The sequence below is a fragment of the Balaenoptera physalus genome (genome assembly GCF_965194825.1).
Source record: "Balaenoptera physalus genome assembly, chromosome: 18".
Taxonomy (NCBI): domain Eukaryota; kingdom Metazoa; phylum Chordata; class Mammalia; order Artiodactyla; family Balaenopteridae; genus Balaenoptera; species Balaenoptera physalus.
In genome coordinates, this window is record NC_138899.1 from 40,818,357 (window position 1) to 40,837,191 (window position 18,835).

The window sequence follows — 18,835 nt, forward strand, 5'->3', positions numbered from 1 at the left end:
ATAAGCCTCTTCTTTCCTCTAATCACATATTAGATAGATGGATAAGCAGATTGTTGTAATTATCATCATCTCATCATTATAGTTGTTACATTTTAATTACTTACCAGATTAACTGCAATTCTTACTTTGATCATTCATTCCAGGACAATTCAGAAAAAAAAAAAAAACACAGAATTTCATCTATCACTGCAAAAGAATGACAAAAATTAAAGTCATTGGTGACCAGAGTTCCTTCCTCCATTTTCTATGAAACATTCCATGATTGCCATCAACATGGACTTTGCAGACACAATGTGATCCTGTCAACCACCTGTCACTCTGCTTGTGCCCTCAGTCAGGGCAAGACTACCAAGCTTTAATCTTACAAACCATTCATTTTCCTGTTCATTATTGCCACTATAAAGTTGTTGACCTAAAACAAATAGACTGCCTGTTATTTCTCTAGCAAAAATGGGTTTATTCAGGATCAGTAGAGAATTGCAATTCAGGGTCTGCAACCATGATGAGCCATGTGCAACTTCCCAGCAGAGCAAGGGAAGGAAAACTCTCTTATAGTGGAGAAAAGGAAGCTGGGGGAGGGGGGCTACTGTATAAAAAGAGTCTATAGCTTTTCATTGGCTGGGTTGTTGCCAGGGAAAAGAGGAGTCCTTCTTCTTCCCGTTGGGTTATGTTATCTTTGCAGGGCATAAGAGTTCCCCCTTCTGGTCTCCTGAACCTATTTAATTGAGGTTTCTGTTTATTAATTTTTTATAAACACACATTTGAAATATAAACAAGGTTTTATTATCTAGAAAAAGGAAATTCTGCTAGAAATTGAAAAATGGCATAAATTGTAAAGTAAACGCTTATTTTATATTGAGCCCTCTGATTAAAAATATGTCAATTTAAAAAAAATGTCAATTAAAATATCACTTAACATCTAATCACATCAACTGTGAGATTAAAATAAAGGTTTTAATGTAAGTCCATCTTTGAATTACTGAAATGCAATACATCATATGTAGTATATAATATGTATGGTTATATCTGGCTGTGCATATCATTATTACTATCTGAATATAAATTAATGATATTAGTCCCCATCTACTTAAGTAATATAAATGCTAATTGAGCATACATTCTTCACCAGCTACTGTGCTACATTTTTCAGAATGAATAGCAACTTGTCCACATAAATTATCTTTGTAGGAATCACTCTCCCTATTTGGGGAGACATTTCAATAAAACAACAGTCTGAAGAAAATCAAGAACGTTTGGTTGGTGACATTACAATAGTTCATGCAGTGCAGGAGCTTTGGAAACAAGCAAGAAAATAAAAGAGGTAAAGCAGGTGATGAGATAAAGCACCATTTCTTCCAACAATGAGGTTTCCTGAATTTCAGTACTTGGTTATACAATGCACTGACCTTAAAAGCAGCAACTATTCTGCTACTATGTTGGTTACAGACATTTTCTGTGCCCTGTTTTGTTCTGCCATTTTCGTGAAAGAAGGTGAAATATTTATTTTATTACTAGAAAGTAGAATGGTCTGTTAATCCCTGAAATTTGACTTGTTTAGTAAAATTAAAAAGTTATACTTTTAGTTAAAATATTAACTAAATCAAATTTTACTGTTTTATGTGTTCATTAAGAAAATAAGTTACTGATTGAAACATACATTTATAAATTATAAAGCAGTAAGTAAAGTTTGTTTTAATTTAAAAATATATTATATGTTTAATAGTATGGGTTCTACTATTTAAATAATGCTCATGGTGAAATGAAGAATCAAGAAATCAACTAATGCATGTAGTGAAGGGTGTGGTTAATGGATTTTACAAAATTCTCGGTCTTGAACTCATTTAAGAATGCAATTTCAACATTTTTATATCCAGGGCCAGAGACTTGTGAAGCCCTTAATTAATTTGCTTTTTCAACAGCTTTTTTTTTTTAGCTCTATGGTGATCTAGATGGTTACTTTTCTTCTAAAAACTTGAGGAATCCATAGAACCTCTGGTAACTTTCTATGAGGAAAAGGATAAAGCTAACTAAAAAAAAAAAAAAAAAAATCCTGATTTTTATTCCCAAAACATAGTTTGATATTTGAATTATTTATTGTCAGCATGGTTTTCCACTCCATTTTGACCATGTACAATATATAAACATTTCTGCCTTTGATAAGCTGACTTACCAAACTAAAATTCTATCTAGCATCATATTTGTTCTGAAAACATCTTTTGTGTATACATTTATATTTTATGGTAAACTCAGTATAAAACTTTTTATTTAAACAATTTGAACACATGCATGTGTATATATCAAACAATTTTCAGATTTTTGCATTTGACAGTGAAAACTGAATGTTGTTTTTGGAGAGCTCCATGACAAATGAGCTTTTAATTGCGCTATGTTCCATGAATTCTGGACTCCATTTAGATGGTACACAGCTCTCTTTAAGTAAACTCAAATGAAAAACAGAAATAATTAAGCAATTAATAGCCTGGTTATAAAAAGATTGTCTGATTTAACATTAATTGTAGTTAACATTATTAATAGTTTATTTATAAAATTTAATACTTAAAATGGCTATAAATTAGCTGTCCATTTCCCTCTTTTTAAATATAAGGGAACTGAACCATATAGGTAGAGAGTATTACAGACTATATGTTAAACCTATGTATTTTAGATCTAAAGACTACATTCTTCACTATGACAATGTGTTGATTTAATATGCTTAGAAAGCATATGCATAATAATTCACCTCTCTGTATTATTTCCCCATGACCACTCTATAGGTACCCTTCAAACAGCTTATACATATAACAGTGTTTATTTAACTGTACTTAAAGTGCATTCAATTAAATTACAGACAACACTGAGAAAATACTTTTGGCTCACAATTTAAAATTATACTCAAAAGAAAGCTATGTTACATGTTTTTCTCCCTCAAATATGATATCATAATTTTCCTTTATCAGAATAATTTTCTTCTTATAACCAGTGTGCTTGGAGATGGCTATCTGGTTTGTAGCTAACATATCTTGTTCATAGATAATTATTGTGTGGTAGGATAACTTTCAGGATTTATTTTTTAAGGCAAGAGTAATTAAGTAAGTCACAAATCTTATAACTTAAAATACCATTTAAACATAATGTTATAACAATAAAAGATATTTTAAAAAGTGAAAACAAATAAAAATTATTTTGTTTATAATTCTATTAGCATACGATAATGACATTTTTTAATTTTCCATTTTGTTTTCTAAATTTTATTCATTATAAAAATGTTATTCTTTTATGTCACTGCAAAACTGTCTTTCATATTGCTTACACGTAAATATTCAGTCATGTCACTATATGTAGGTAGGAATTTTCAGCAGTTACTACACGCCTAGGATTTCTAGGCATCTTCATGTACTCAGCTATCCTGGCTTCCCGTTTTGCGGTGTGTTCTAATAGTAATGTTGATGGCTCAGAGGTGAAACTGATTTAATCCAAAATGTCAATATTACTATTTAAGATTAGCCTTTTATACAGAATTGGTATGTTTAATGCTACCCACCAATAATAGTTTGTTTCTTTGTACTGTCAGGACCCAATATAGTATGATTTGTTTGAGAAAAGAGATTATTATCTTATTTGCATTTATTTATTTCAACTGCTCCATGCTTCAAAATCTAGTCATTTTTCACACTTACTCAAAAAAAAATTTTTTTTTAATCCTAAACACTTCATATATCTATACAAACAAAGAGGAAAAGAAAATAAATCACTAGTAAGCAAGCACAAAATAATCTATCACATACTAGAAATTCCAAGGACTATTCTCTGAAATATAATATTAAGAAATCTAGGGCCGGGCGCTGTTGCGGCGCGGGGACCACTCGTTACTGCTACCGCCGTCTCTGCCACCTCATGGCGGCCATCGGGGTTCACCTAGGCTGCACATCAGCCTGTGTGGCCGTCTATAAGGATGGCCAGGCTGATGTAGTTGCCAATGGTGCAGGTGACAGACTTACTCCAGCTGTTTTTGCTTACTCAGAAAATGAAGAGGTTGTTGGATTGGAAGCAAAACAAAGTAGAATAAGGAATATTTCAAATACAGTAATGAAAGTAAAGCAGATCCTTGGCAGAAGCCAGAAATGCGGTCCTTGGACCTGGCTTCTCAGCAATTAGCCCTGAGAGGGAAGAATCAGCTGGCTCCTGGAGATAGACCGGAGCACACAGAACCTCCCCACACCTTCAGATCAGCACCTTGCTGCCCAGGAGCCTCCTCCAGCTAGCCTTCCTTCGCGGTCCGCTGTGACCACTTCCAATAGCAGTGCGGGCATCCGGTGGTCCAGACAGGAGACACCGATGCTTCTCTCCATACTAGGTGAGGCACAGTATATTCAGCGCCTCCAGACCGTACATCACAATGCAGACGTCTAACAGACTGTGTCTAAGCGGACGCAGCAGGAAGACTTCTACCGCACCGAGAGTCAGTGCCGCTCCAAGTTCAAAGTCCTGAAGGCATTATATTTAAAGGCCTATGTGGCCCACGCCACAAGTATGGGTGATCCACCACACTGTCCCTTTTATAGATACGTTGGATCACCTTCTCCGAAATCAGAGAGTGACTGACGCAGACAACTTAATGGAGGAGGCTGCTTGGACCCAGCACTTTAATCAGAACTTGGCAGCCCCTGACATCCCAGGGGAAGAAGGAACCAGCGTTCTGGGAGCAAAAAGGACTCAGGCAGCAGATCATCAGCCTACCTTGAAAACAGTTAAGGAATCAGATGAGGATTGTCAACTGAGGATCAGTGACCAGATGAGAGAAACCAGTGACCTTGAGGACTCCTGGGATGAATCCTCGGGTGCAGGGAGCTCTCAAGGAACCCCCAGCTACAGCAGCTCCCACCACCTTTCCAGAGGTGCAGCTGCTCCCTGTCAGAGCAGCCCCATGACCAGACTGGGAGTGTCTGGTGAGCCCAGCCCCTGCACCAGCTCCGGCCGAAACACTCCCGGGGTGGCCTCGGCACAGCGGCCTCCAGTCTCCTCCTCCAGAGCTCCTTTTGTTTCTGGTGGGGATGGGCCTTTGACCAGTGAGCCCCCTCCCAGGTGGGCGAGGTGAAGAAGGCAGTCAGTGGCCAGGACTATTGCAGCCAAGTTGGCAGAAAACAGGAGATTGGCGCGAGAACTTTCAAAGTGGGAGGAAGAAAAATTGGACCGGCTGATTGCCATTGGCGAGGAGGCCAGCGCTCAGCAGGACCTTGCCAACGAGCTGCGCAGGGATGCTGTGGTCGCGGTCAGACGCTCGGCCACAGCGGTAGAAGAGGCAACCGGTGCTTTTCAGCTAGGGCTTGAAAAGTTGCTTCAGAGGTTAATTTCAAACACCAAAAGTTATCTGATCACACAAGGGTGTATTTCCTTCTCTGGCAGAGGCCCGGGTCCAACAGCTGCCTTCTGGTACCCTGGCTCCTTTTCCGTGTCTTCAGAAAAAAAAAGAGTGGATGGACCATTAAGGTGCAGACGGGTAGGAATATACTTGCTTCTCCCAAGCGTCTCCACTAGTTGAAAGACCTTTCAGAAACATGAGTGGTGGCCTGGTAGACAATGGAAGTAGCCAAGTCCAGAGAGCTAGTTAGCCCTGGCTTCATCACTGATGTGCGACAATTTAGTTTACCTCTCAACACCAGTTTCCTCGGCTGTTAAAAGGGGGCAACCTGCCTATCTCACAGGGTTGTTGTGAGGATCAGATGGCTTAAATAGATGTGAAAGGATTTAAAAGTTTACAAGCACTATACACATGGAAGTTATTAAAGCATATGACCTTGGCCGAGGTCATGCTAGGGTGAGGCACAAGATATGGGGTGAGCTGACAAGATACAGAATTAAGGTTGTATACCAAGACCTCATTGCTTGAATCTACTAGTTTAACTTTACTGCTTCCTGGAGATTACAATCTTCATTTCTTTAAATCTCTCTTTAGCTCATTAGGCTAATATAGACACAACACGTCTTAGTACATTTATCTCTTATATCTTCACTGCTGTGTCTGTGACATGCCCACTAGCAAACACTCAATAGTCAAACCATCTTTCCCTCCATTTTACTAGTCCTTAGTCTCTTATCACTATGGATATAATTCAGAACTGACAGGGAGCCACAGTCGTGTGTTTTGGTTCATGTCAATCTTTGATATAATAAGAAATTGGCTGTCTTATAAAATATTACATGTAAGTAAATTCTTTGCATTCCATATTTTTTAGATTCCTTGATTATGCATAATTATATATCTTTAGCTTTGGTTTGCCATTTGGACATCGTTGAAACAATTTGGATTATATCAGTTTCCCAAAGGCTTTTAGCTAATTTTGTTCTTCTCTGTTAGCCTTTTTTCTGTCTAGTATGTTACAGAAGGAAAGCCCTAGAAAACTTTTGTTCTAGGGAATTTTCCAAAGTCACTTTTTCTCACAAGATATAGACAGAAGTTCACCTCATTAATGGCATATGATGGAATAGAACAGCTTTGGGAACAGTTGGGTGGTGTGGATAAGGATGGCCTGCAATAGGCAACTATTTTTAAGCACCAACCCTCCACAAATCCATCCCCTTTTCCCTCCAAAACACATACACTTCCTAGAGGAGATATGATGGTGTTGAGCCATGCTTCCAATTTACTCTAGAAGGGAAGCCATTTACCAGCCTTCGTTAACCTAACTTAAAGCTCTTAGTGGTTATTTAGTACTTTCAGAAAGTACAAAAAGGAAACTTGGAATTTAAAAAGCTTTCCTCTAATCAAGAGTCTGAAAAAATGTGCAGGCTTGTTGGGAGAGGTTTTATTTTATATTTTGCCAGCTTGATTGCTTACCTAAATGCTGGAAATACCAATGCTGGAGAAATGGTCCAAACCACAGTGGGAACATACTGGAAGCAGGAATAGATGGCAAGCTTCTCTGATGAATGGGCGATTATGTTGAAGCAGCATGAGGTAGAGCACACTGGAATCTAGTCAGAACCCTCAGATTCTAATGCTGCCACAGTTCGTTACATTGAGCAAATCACTTGCCCTTTTTGTGCTTCGGTTTCTTTATCTCTAAAATGAGATGTTTGTACTAGATAACTTTTCTTGTACCTTCCAGTTCTAAAAAATTAGATGAATAGCATAACAAAAGGCAAAATGAAATTCTGATTACAATATCTTCAGTCACAGCAGCGTATTAATGTATGTGAAATACTGGTAACAATTGTGTCTTAAGGAAGCATTCTACAGTATTAATATTTATGAATGTACTCATGAACTTCTATAAGCACCACACTCAGACACAGATTCCTTGCTTTAAAGGAGCATATGTTTAAGGCACGGAAATGGAGATATATATATATATATTTTTTTTCAGTTGTTTTAGGACCTTACGTGGAGGGGTCCATGTCAGTTACAACTGGATAACGCTACTGTAGATAGGTAGACTTTCCAGAAAACAGGAAAGGACTTGAACAAGTTAGCCCTGTACTATATTTATCTATTAATGGTAGCAAAGTACACAGGCAGGGATTTATTTGAGATAAGAGAAGTGCTAAAGAGCAGAAGTCAAGGTGAACTTTGGAGGTAGTAGTGTGCAGATCTAATGGGCAAGGTCAACTTTAAGGTTGGGAATAAAACTAAAGGGAAAAATCTTTAAAAAGGAAACAGAAAAAACAGGCCAAATCTTGTGAAGAGGAGGGAAGTCATAATAAGGGGAGGCTGTAGAGAAACAGACCCAGAAATCCTGTCTGAGCTCTAGGTCCAGCCGTGACCCCCTGTCAGTCTGCAGGCAGGTCACTTCACCATTCTGTACCTCAGGTCCCTCACTTATCCAGTGGGAGGCTATCCCAGCTACCACGCAGGAGCTGTGTGAGGGCCCAGTGGACAGATGAATGTAAAGACAGATGTTTCCAGACACAGTGGGCTCTGTACTGGGACAGCGCGGGGAAGAAGCCCAGTAGCACGCGAGTGCTGGTGAGTGAGGGGCAGGGGCCTGCTGACCGCAAGGGACACTTCAGGAGGGAGGAAGAGGAGGAGGATGAAGGCCATGGTACTGTGATAGGAGTGACGCTCTGCCTCCTGAAGCCCTCAACGTAAATGGTGCTGTGTATGCCAACCTCCCACCACCCTCTGTCTCTCTGTTAAGTAACTTAATCCTGGTATGGACGAATGAAATTTTTATCTGTACATAAAAAAAAAAAAGAAAAGAAATCTAGTTAAAGAAAAATCTTCTATGAATGAAAATATTCTGCTTCAATAGAGATAATCTAACCGGGAAAGAAGTAAGAAGAATTCTTGGTTGATTCACACAGATAACTTCAAATTCAGATAAGCTAAAGCTATACTAATCTGAGAAGGCTTTGTGTCTATGAGTTAGTACCATTGAGATCAGGTGAAAAATGTAAAGAGAATACAGAGGTGAGTATTAGGTTATCTCAGGTCAGTTCCTGTAAAAATGTAGATAAATAAGAAAATACAATGAAAAATAAGTAAGACAGGATTAGAACTATCTCTGCCAAATAGTAAATGTATTATATCTCCACAAAATAATTTGAAAAGTGAGGTACTAGCATAAGAAAAGATCAAATGATGAAACTGACCTGAAAAGACTATAATAGTTCATATCATACTCAAGAATTACATGAAATAAAGAATTATTGATCAATAAAGAAGAGCTATTGAGTAAATGAGTTTGTGTGTAAATATATCCATTATAATATAAATACACCCAAATTAAAACCAACTGTGTTACACAGGCCAATATTAGAAATGAATAAAAATTCAAAAAAATAATAAAAACATTTTGAATAGTTAATTTAAAATGTGAAGGACAAGAGATGATGTCAGCAAGATGGTGGAAAAGGAAACCACAAACCCTCCTTTCTACCATGAGGGCACTAATTCAACAATATGTAGACCAATTTCCTTTGTGAGCAATCTAGATTCCAGTTAAAAGGTTCCTGCACCCCTGTTGAGTTTGAAACCACTTACACTGGCAGAAAAATCTGTGTACACTCTCACCATATTCCCTCCCTCTGGGACAGTGTGATATGATCAAGAGGATCAAGCTGCTTTCTGGGGAGGAAAAGAGAACATTGAGCAATGTTCAAGGCTGACTTTTGATAGAGGGGGCTGCCTGAAGGACTGGTTTCTGTCTCTCACATCTCAGAGCACTGATTGGCCCACCATACCCTAGATGCCTGGGGACCACTGAGAACAAAAGAGAGCTGGCCACATGCTGATGCTGCAGAGCACCTGCACTACAGCAGAGGAAGGCTGAGACAGGTCAGAGGCCGCTCCCAGGAGGGAGAAAGAAAAGAGTGGAGCATGTGTCCAGTGTTTTGGCTTTTTGAGGAATGCCTGAGGAACCAGTTCCATGTAGCCTGACTTGGGGTGCTGAGGGGACCTGACATACTCTAATACCTGCAGGCCATTGAGACCAAAAGACGAGTTGAGCAGCATGCTCATTAAATGAGAAACACAGTAATTAATATTTTATATAATTCAATCTTAGACTTCTTTCTGCTCTTAGTAAGACTAGAAAGAAACATAAAAGAACATAGTAGTTATCTTTGGATTAGGCACTTTAGATGCCTTTAAAAAATTCATTATTCTTTCAAGTAGTTTTCAAATGTTAGTAGACAAGCATATAATACATTCAAATAGGGAAAAAATTAAGATGAAATATAAGAAAAAATCATTTACAGTAGTTAAAATACTATACACTTAACATAATAGTGGAAGTTGTAAAACATATTTGAAAATTCCTTGGCATAATGCCCATTAAGAGATCAGGTTTATGTCCCTTCTTATTGAATTTACTGACTTGTTTGTAACCAGAAGAAAGCAGCAGAACTTGTAATCTGTGACTTCCCAACATGCTCTTGGAATGCTTACTCTGGAGGAAGCAGCTATTATGTAAGAAGTCTGAACACCTTGAGATCCTCAGGCTGGGGAAGCCAAGGTTTGGCACGCAGATTCACAGCCCCAAAAGAGCTCTTAGCTGCCCCGGCCAAGTGGGGGAGCCATTTTGGATGTCTGCCGTCCTAGTCAACATCTGACTGCAATGATGTAAATGTCCTCAAGCTAGAATTGAGCCATTTGAGCCATTCATGAAACCTGGAGCAAAATAAAATGATTATTTGAATATGCTAAATTTGGGGGTAATTCGTCATACAGCAATAACGGGACAAAAATTTTCACGTAGGTGGTAATGTATTTGGTCATTATATGTACAACAATATTAAAAGGGCTACAACATCCAAAGGTAGTGGTGGATGATCCGATATTCATTACACTCAGATATTCAATCTTAATTTGTGTTAATTAATGATAACCATTCCACAATATGTTTTGTTTTGTTGTTGTGTGATTTTTTTAAGGACTTACAACTTATTAGAATTGTACCAAATATAATATGTATTTTAAAATTAGACCTTCTTATAAATTCCAGTTTACCACATTACTTTTGTTACCATTTTTAGAGAACCAGTTTCTCCTATGGAAATCTTTAATAGTTATTGTAAGGATTAAATAAAGTTATGTATATGAAACACTTAGCAGTGTGACTACTCTATAGAAGATATATTCAGTAAATAGTAATTATTAGTTATAATAATAATAAAATAATGCATATTCTCAGCACTGTGAATTATAAAGCTGAAAAACAATACTGATTCAGTTCATTATGTTTTAATAATATTTTCAAGTGATGCAGTAAGTGGCAACATTCTGGATAAGTAAATTAGCCATTTATTAATGCTTCTGTATAAAACTGAGTTTTTGTTGTTGCATTAAATAGTTGATGTATACTATTTTAAATTATTTTTCAAAACCATAAAATTTTGTTAAATTATATCTAGTTTTTCTTGTCTTCTTTTCACATGGAGAGTTTTCAGTTTGAACACTGCCATCAGTGATTCTCTAATGGGGTAGAAGAGCTTCAGTTAATGAAATGAAAGCAAAGAAAAATTATGACAGATAACTACATGATAATCCTTTCAAATTTTAGTGTTTTTTAGCTATTTACTATTTACTTAAGAAATTTTATAAATAAACTTTTTTAAAAGTTTTTATTTTTACTTTTTATTTAAGCAGCTTTATAAATGGTTTTCTTGTAATTTATTTTTCCTTTAACATAGATTAACTTTCCTGTAGACTGAAAAAATGCACAACCTGAAAGTTGAGAATTATATTTTATTTGGTGGACAATCTGAGACTTAAACCCAGTACACAGGACTGTCAGATAGCTCTGAGAGACTGCTCCGAAGAGGCAAGAGGAAGAGCCAGGATATATAGGAGTTTTTGCGACAAAGACAACGTAGTCAGAACTTCAAAAGATTACTGTTAATTAAAGAAAACCAGATATCTTAAGTTAACGGATTTAACACTTTTCTTGGTGTGGGCTCAATTGAAATCATTCCTTTGATGTGTACCTTAACTATCTAGGCCCAGCATCCTGCTTTTCTCCATCTTGAATCCCCTCAGGGTGCATAGTTTCAGGCAGCTGCATTGGCTGAGGGCTTGGCAGCAGGCAGCCCATTTGTCTCCATCCTGAGTTCCCTCAGGGCTCACGGTCCAGGGTGGTTGTAGTGTTTTGATGGCTGCAACATCCTTTGTTTACTGATATGGCAGACAACATTTTTTCATTCATATCCCTTAGAGGAGCATGGACTCCTCATTCCTAAGACACTTGGATCTAGATTTAGTCAGCAAACCAAATTCACATTATAAGTTATATATGTATTGTAATAAATCTCTATCAGAGATTTTTAAAATGAATTATATATTTTTCAAATATATGTAATTTTTAGATTTTTATTTTCAAATATCTAAATTTGTTCTTCTGTTTCTAAATTTAATGTGAGTAAAGTTTATTTTTGTGATGCCTATTTATGTTTATCCACTTCAGAGTAAAATAATTCTGTTATGAAAATCTATTTCTATCATTTCTTTGCTACATATCTATGGGTATTACATTAACCACTTTTTAACCAGTTTTCTCTGTTTAAAATGAGTGTAGTAATATTTATTTTGTAAGATTGTGGTGAGTATGAAAATTATTAAGCTCTTTAAAATACTTAAGAACTGATAAATCATGTGAACACTTCAAAAGTGAGGCTTTGATTAGTATTATAAATAAATAAATAAATATAAAGTTATATTCCTATATCATATATACTAGTGGATCTTTGGGATTAAAGCCCCATTTTTTTTTTTTTTTTTTTGGCCTCCCAGTGCAGCTTGCGGAATTTTAATTCCCAGAGATCGAATCTGGGCCCACAGCAGTGAAAGAGCACAATCCTAACCACTGGGCTGCCAGGGAATTCCCTAAACCCTCATTTTAATCTTATATATGTATATCCATGTGTACTCACCTATACTCATATATGTATATTAGATTACACAGATACTATTTGTACTGTATATAAAATATTATGTATGTATAATATCTATTATAAATATCCCTAATACCCTAATATCTACCTATCGATCTATCTATCCAATTCATGACGCCCTAACCATTCTCATTTTATAATACAGTATTCACCAAAGTAACCTTAACATTTCCTTCCACTTGATCAAGCTTTAGACGAGCTTATTCCTATCTCTAAGCCTCTGAACTCACTCCTAGCCTCCACCCTTACAGAATCCACAGGACCTAAACCCCAAGGCCTCTGACTTCCCTCTGCTTCTAGAATTTACTTTAGAAAATTGCAAATTATTTCTTTTCCCTTTGAGATATAAATATTTTTAAAAGTTTCTTGCACATTTTACAAGGCAGGGTTGTCTTTTTCCGGGACCTGGAAGCCATCCCTTTGAAATATAACCGTCAAGGAAGACAGCACTCTTTTCTCTCAATTTTTGTGGAAGTGTAGGAGCCCAACTACAGACAACTTTCCCCAAATTGTGAAACTACTTGAAGTCATGAAACTGTCATGAAGTTACTAGACAGTTTGCTTTTCCTTTGGGTAAAGCCAATCAGCAAACACAGATGGCCTCTGATCCGCACACCCTAGCTCTTAAAAACACATTTTTTGTTTTGACAGTATTGTTACTGAGTCCAAGCTGGTACTGCTCACCACAGGACAGATGAATAAATCTGGAGACAAGTTATTGGGGCAAGGAATAGTGACTTTATTTGGAAAGCCAGCAAACCAAGAGGATAGTGAACAAGTGTCCCAAAGAACCATCTTACCTGAGTTAGAATTCAGCCTTCTTTTATACTAAAAATGAAGAGGGTATGGTTGGTTGTTGCAAACTTCTTGGTATCAGAATCCTTTGTTCTTGCAGCTGTCCATGTAGGTCAGGTTATGATGTTCCTGTAATCCTCCAATAAGGCAAATGTTATTCTCTGTTCTGCAACTTTTTATCTCCATATGAATGAAAAGATGTTATACCGTTAAAGGTCAGAGCCTTGAGAATGCGCTATCCTGTATATTTTAGACTATAGGCAACATTCTTAACTAATAGCAAAAGCAATGGAATACAAAGGTTAAAGTAAGAGAAACAAATCCAATATGGAGTCAGGTTTGTTCTTCCCTATTACAGTATCTTTTTAATGAAATAAAGAGAAAAAGAAAAATTATAGTCCTATGTCATATGTAGTAGGGGATCTTTGGGAATAAGTCCCATTTTAATCTTATCAGCCTTTTGTTTGAAAATTATAATTGAATCAGTGTAATTACTTCTGATCTGCATTTCATAAAGTTATGGCAAATTTTATCAAGAAGTTATAATAAAAATTATGATTAGTAAGCAGGACATCATGTAGAATATATTGCTAACCATGAAATTAATGGCCACTCCCAAACACCTTATCTAAAAAAACAACCTTCAACCCAAAGGCTTGTCTCAATCAGAAAGTATCATGCTTGTTTATATATTAATCTTGCTGCTTGTTTACTATCTCCCTCATTGTCATGCAGATTCCCTGGAGGCAGGGACATTGTCTTGTTTGTTTACCATGGTATCTCCAGGGTCAGGCCCAGGGGAAAAATTAAGTAAATATGAATTAATGCATAAATGATTCATGAAATAGAATATGGAAATGATTAGCAATCAAGTATTTGGAAAGCTCTTTCTCATTTACCCTTTCTTTCTTAGATCCTATTTGATTCATTGCTTTCTTTCTTTTTAAGTCAATCTCACTTTTTCTGTGTGCACATAGCCTGAAATAGTTTCTGCAAAATCCCTGAGTTTACATAATCTGAAATCAATCCATTTTCAAGGATAATTGACTGTCTCTCAGACCCAATCCCAAATTTCTAGAAGATAATCTGATTAATTTATTTTGGGTTAGCATTCATCCACTGACAAAGTATATGTCTAAGCAAGAAAAATCATGTGTCACTTACCTGATTATTGGGGATCTATCCCTATTTGATTGGAGAGTGTCTCAACAGTATCTTTTATAATATATTTGAGGATAAAGATAGTCACTACTATATTAGAATTTATTGTGGTTGTCAAGAGATATTTGTTGATGACAAAATTAAAGTGGAAGTTTTAAAACATGGACTGCCCCCCCTTTTTTTTTCATGCCCAGCTCATGGAGAATGAGGTTTATGCTCTTGCCCCTTGAATCTGGACCTTGTAAGCAGTAGAATAAAGCATTGGTGACACCAGGCCAATTTATGAGTTCAGACCTTAAGGAACTGACATTTTCCTTGCCATGTTCTATGCTTAATTATTAATAGTGTATATACATATATATATATATAACAGAAGCTACCTGCATTTAATTGTGATTTATACTCTGATTTCACCTTATTCAATTAAACAATTAATCACTTCCACTCTGTCTTGCTACAAATATTCATTTGAATTTAGTTGTTAGGTAAAGGAAAAATTAGGCTTTTTTCAACAGGGATCTCAAAAAATGCAAATAACAGTGATTTTCTCAGTTATGTTTTGGGACATGCCCACTGGTAACAAAAGGTGCTTAGCTGTGATAGGGATTGAGTAGGATAATCAAATAGTCAGCTTAGAAACCCCATTAGGGGATTGTAGATAGAGAGGGAATTTTAGGGGGTATGGGAGACCACACTAAGATTAATGATCACTCAAGAAATTAATGGGAAAATCCTGAAACAATGTAGGCTTGCTTGACTCATAAAGCAGAACAAGTCGCTTAGCATCAAGGCCAGATTGGCTTGCTTAACAACAAAATCAAGCCAACTTGATTAACAACAAAATCATGCAACAGAAGCACGAGACATGGCCCAAAACGATAAAACAATGGTGGCATGAGACCTACATCCTGCTCAATGAGCTCAATAAGTTAATGACCCCCAAAACATGTTCTTTGACCCCTAGGACATGTTCTTTGCACAATGCGCTAAAAACAATAAAACAATAGTGGAGAATAAGACCTACAACCTGCCCAGTGGTGTCATCAAGTTAATGACCTCCAGGGCATGCTCTGTGCACATATAAAAACAATCATTTACGGAAAGGTGACATTTCAAAGTGAAAGACCCTCATTGCACTGAGACCTGAGATAATTTTTCCAAAGTGCCATGACAGTCCCAGCCTGACCATTTAGGGACAAAATACCCAACCTGGAGGAGGAACAGATTATGAAAGCATGATGTCTACTCAAGAAAGACAAAGAAGGTCTTCTCTCCCTCCCCTCTCTTCCTTTGATTATAAAAACGTAACCCACTAAGTATTTGGGGCAGTGCAATGCTTGCCTGCCTGCTTATAAGCCTCACAAGTATCCTATTTTAATAAATCACTTCTTATCTATCACTTTGCCTCTAGCTGAATTCTTTCTGTGCTGAGACATAAAGGACCCGGCTCCTAGGAGCCCCCCAAAATGACACCTAATGGTTTCAGCTGTGTCTTTTACATAATGATTATTCTTAATGATTATTGATAAAGCAGGGTGCTTTAAATTATATTTTTAGAAGAGTTCTAAAAACAGAACAATCATTTAATGAATATTTATGGATTGACAGATTGATTAATTTTACAAGTATCTTGTGCAGTAGAAGTGAAGGTCAGCAATGCTTCAAGCATGTGGAGCAAAAATGGAAAAGAAATCCAGCCTTGTTTAATAAAGGTAACTAAGGAAAACTGAGGAATAATGTTAAGCATTGGTGGGTGGAGGTGGGAGGAGTCTGGTGTATTAAATTGCTGCCATTACAGGTGAACAGCAAGAGGGAAACTATATCAGCTCTACCAACAGAGCACAACAGCTGAAAAACTTGTCCCTTATAAGTCAAAGTGATTAATAATTATGTTATAAATTTATTACTTCCTACCAAATTGCATGAATCTGAATATATAATTAATATTTACAGAAAATATAATAAAATTGAATGTTCTATACTATTCCATTTCAAATTTTTATCAGTGAAAGAGGGAGATTGTGTTGCTGTTTTGTAACAGAGTTTTCCACATTCACCTGCCTGCACAAGTTGGGCCCATTTTTAAATGGACGTTTGCAAAACAACAATTCTCCACTTTTCAAATATCTGTTTCCATGTCTCATAAATTGAATGGACCACAAGATTGTGGATACAGTCTTATTTACTTATTGTGATTGTCCTCTGTTTGTTGAGGTTGGTAAGAGTAAACACAACACTTAAGGACTAGCAGCCATAATCAGAAATCAGCCTAAGTTTATAATTTTCCCAGTTCAGACCTGGATGCTAATATAATGAGGGAAAGAGCATTTTTCATTAGGATAGATGCAATCTTCCCTATAGATAGAGAATTGTTCCCTTTTACTAAAAATTAGAAATAACCAAAACAAAATTGCAGAAGCTGCAAATATTCCAGGGAAGAACTATAGAAGGAAAACTCTGTACAAGAAAATAAAACACCATAGTAATGGATTCTGATAGAGTTTTTAAAAACTCTATTAAAAGGCAAATATAAAATTTAATTTTTATTCCAATACACAAAAAGCAAAAAAGAAAGGATAAGATTTTATGCATAAATAAGACCCCATTACACATTTTAATAACTGTTTTGAAAGAACATGAATTGATATTATATATTTCCTAGTTTTCATAAGTCTGTTTAAATACAAGGTGGGTTCTATGGACTTATGTCTAAAAAGACAATGTAAATTCATTATTTATGCAAGTGAAATAAATGATAAAACATTTACATTAAAAATAAAACTTCACAATAATATCTTCTGAATAAATTGGCTCTGTGTAATATTTTTAATCTTACTGTGTTAATATATATTTAAATCATATTTTGAGTCAGGTGATGCCTGAGATATAAGAAGGTTTGTAATAACATTGCAAATTTAAATGTTTCTGTATCAGGGATATTACAAACTTTGAGCACATATTGACAATATAAAAGTGCTAGTGCTATGCCATACTAGTGCTATGGCTTTATGTAGAATTAAGTTTATTGAATAGGTCAATCTTATTTTGTGATATTCAATTGGATATATTCATTTATTTTCTATTCATTTGTTTTTATTTTTGTTTTTTATAATTTTTCTCCCCAAGAAATTGAGGTTTTATTTACAAATATTATAATAAGAATTCTGGAATTGTTTATTAGCTTTTAAAGAATTTACAAAGATATGGACAATAAGATTTGGGCAATTTTGGATTTAATTGTGATTATTAAGAAAACCAGCAAAGTGAATCATATTTATTTTATAATTGGCCAATAGACAGAGCAAAAGATGGTCTGAATATGACATGCTGTGACTTTAACACTGCATTTGACATAGTCATTCTTATAACCTGTTAGTATATATGGACTAATATAGTCTGAATGAAAGTGGATTTAAGTATTTTGAAAAAGGGGAACAACATAATGTTATTTTATAAAATAAAAGCCATCAAGGAAAAAGTCTTGAGCAAGATGCACAAAATTCTCTTTTTATCTAGATACTATTAAATGTGTATTACTAAATATTTGGAGGAAGTTATAGTAGGCAGGTTCTCATATCTTCCGGATAGCACAAACCTAAATGGGCTCTTAAGTAAAGAACTAAGTTAAAAATCATCTTTCCATGAAGGAATGATAAGTTAGAAAGACAGGAATTTGACTCTCACAAAGATACATTTAACATCTTACAATCTTAATTTTCAATAAAGACCCAGAAATATTTCATCAAAATATCTTGTGTGTTATATTGCTCTAAGGTATAAATATATGTACCTCAAAAAAAAAAAAAAAAAAAACAAAGAAAACAAAATAATAAATATGATCAAATTTGTTTGGGCAATGATTCAAACCATATATATATGAAGATTTGTAAGTAACATTGTGCTATAGAATATTTTTTTTTATTATGGTAAAAAACACACAATACAAAATTTACTGTCTTTACCATTTTTAAGTGTACTGTTCAGTAATGTTAAGTATATTCATACTGTTGTGAAACAGATCTCCACTATTTTTTCATCTTGCAAACTGAAACTCTATACACATTAAACAACCTCTTTTTTCCCCCTCCCCCCACAGTCCCTGGTAACCACTATTCCACCTATTGTTTTATGACTTTGATTACTTAGATACCCCTAAGTAATTAATAGTTTTTTATAAGTTCTGTTTTATAGAAACCTGTTAATGCAGTACATCCCATGTATATTTAATAATAGAACACTTTTCCCTGAAACACATCCAAAAATCACTTGTGGAACACAACCTTGTAGAACAGTATGTTGAGAAACACTCAGCTATTATTTTTAGAGCAAAACTATTAACATTTCTACTGCGTTCTGCTATGTTCCTTTTTAGGAGAACACTTTAAGAGTAAAACGTACAAACTAGAGAAATGTTAAGGGGAGCTGGAGAGAATTATGAAGTAACTGAAATCAGTGTGCCAGGAGAAGGGTAATTGATATTTCATTTGAAAGG

The 18,835-nt window shown here is 35.7% G+C and overlaps 1 pseudogene across 1 annotated transcript in view; it reads left to right on the forward strand.

Annotated features, from left to right (window-relative positions):
* The window catches only part of LOC309647449 (myb/SANT-like DNA-binding domain-containing protein 7 pseudogene), a 57,502-nt pseudogene extending 39,325 nt beyond the window's left edge, over window positions 1-18,177 (forward strand). Inside the window, exon 2 of the transcript XR_014268663.1 lies at window positions 1-18,177. This exon is cut by the window's left edge and continues 13,212 nt beyond it. The product of XR_014268663.1 is annotated as a myb/SANT-like DNA-binding domain-containing protein 7 pseudogene (transcript).
* Window positions 18,178-18,835: the final 658 nt, after the last annotated feature.